This window comes from Myotis brandtii, unplaced genomic scaffold (genome assembly GCF_000412655.1).
Source record: "Myotis brandtii unplaced genomic scaffold, ASM41265v1 scaffold32834, whole genome shotgun sequence".
NCBI lineage: Eukaryota > Metazoa > Chordata > Mammalia > Chiroptera > Vespertilionidae > Myotis > Myotis brandtii.
In genome coordinates this window covers 1-1474 of record NW_005362640.1, presented here as the reverse complement: position 1 = coordinate 1474, position 1474 = coordinate 1, and the positions used below count along the sequence as shown (strand labels likewise).

Genomic DNA, 1474 nt, shown 5'->3' with positions numbered 1-1474 from the left:
GGAGGAGCCTGAAAATGCATCTCTCCACACCACAGTCCCGTGTGCAGGGACCCCTGGGCCTGCGGGACAATGACGACAAAAATGAGCCCTGATCCTGTGAAACGGGGACACCCAGAGAATTAAATCAAAACTCCTACACAAACACAGTAACAGGCATAATATCCACAAAAGCAAAGAAACAACAAACACCCAGAAGATAGGTTCTGAGGGCCAGACCCAGACCTGAGCCTTGGATGACGAGGGTCCTGGAGATGCGCTGCATTAGAAGTGACAAGACCTGGGGGATGTGAGTCCCTGTGACCACAGGTCCTTGTGGGACAGGGTTCCACTGAGGGACAAGGTTAGAGGAGCAGAGATGTGACCCGGCCGAGGAGTGGCCACGTCAAAGCCCACCATGCACTGAGCACCACCTGGGCACAGGCACCGACCTCACTCCGGTCTCACAGCCCCTCCAGTCCCCCCTGCAAAGAGCACAAAATACACAGGAATCTGCAGAATCCTTAGTGCTTCCATTTATTTCTTCTGAGAAAATACTTAATTAAAGGATCTCCTTTAATTACCTGTCACCAGTCACGGCAAGAATTAAAAAAACCAGGTCAGCCTGGCTATGGTGGCTCAGTGGGTTGAGCGTCGCCCCATCGATCAAGAGGTCTTGGGTTCGATTCCCAGTCAGGGCACGTGCCTGGGTTGCAGGCTTGATCCCCGGAGGGGGCGTGCAGGAGGCAACCAATCAATGAGTCTCTCTCATCATTGATGTTTCTATCTCTCTCTCCCTCTCCCTCTCCCTTCCTCTCTGAAATAAATAAAAATATTTAAAAAACAAACAAAAAAAAACAGGTCAATACACGGTCTCATTTCAATACAGAGCAGGAAGTTGCAGCTCACAGCCCCAGGAAGTAAAGGCAGGGATGGGGAGGGCCCAGCCCCGCCTCTGCTGACAGGAATGCCTGGGGAGCAGGGCTGGCCAGCCCCCCAATCAGAGGTTCTTGAGAAAGAAGTGGAAGCGTGAACACATCTTCCATCACTCGGTCCCCACAAGGCAGCTGCCTCACGCTGTGGAGGACAAGCATCATGAACAGATTCAGGTCAGTGGCTGTAACTGGTAACATTCTCAGAGTCCATTTCATGCTCAGTGTCCCTCAGACTCCCCACCACCCAGTCCTGCCCTCTGCCCATCCCTCCCCAGGGCACGGTCTCACCTCTAGAAGCCGAGAGAGACACATCAGAGCCCTGGGCACTGTCACTGCCTGAGGAGGACACACAACAGGACAGGACGGGGTCAGAGCCCCAGGGCAGGAGACGAGGAGGAACTATGGGGGGGGGGGCATGGCTCCTGTCTGCACTGTCTCAGGGTTTCAGGGGTCACCCCCCCATACTAACTGGCAGCCTGAGCGTAGCTCCCTCCTCTCCCACCTGCGGGAAGAAAACATCGCGTGGGAGACCAGGGAGGAGGCAGGGCCATGAGGTCCTAAAG

The 1474-nt window shown here is 54.6% G+C and overlaps 1 long non-coding RNA gene across 1 annotated transcript; it reads right to left on the bottom strand.

Moving 5' to 3' along the window:
* Positions 1 to 838: 838 nt before the first annotated feature.
* On the bottom strand, positions 839 to 1435 carry LOC102262091. The gene is made up of 3 exons (XR_313843.2): positions 1381 to 1435; positions 1200 to 1247; positions 839 to 1053 (listed from the first exon to the last, which is right to left on the bottom strand). It is a non-coding gene; the product is annotated as an uncharacterized LOC102262091 (long non-coding RNA).
* Between the last annotated feature and the right edge of the window lie 39 nt (positions 1436 to 1474).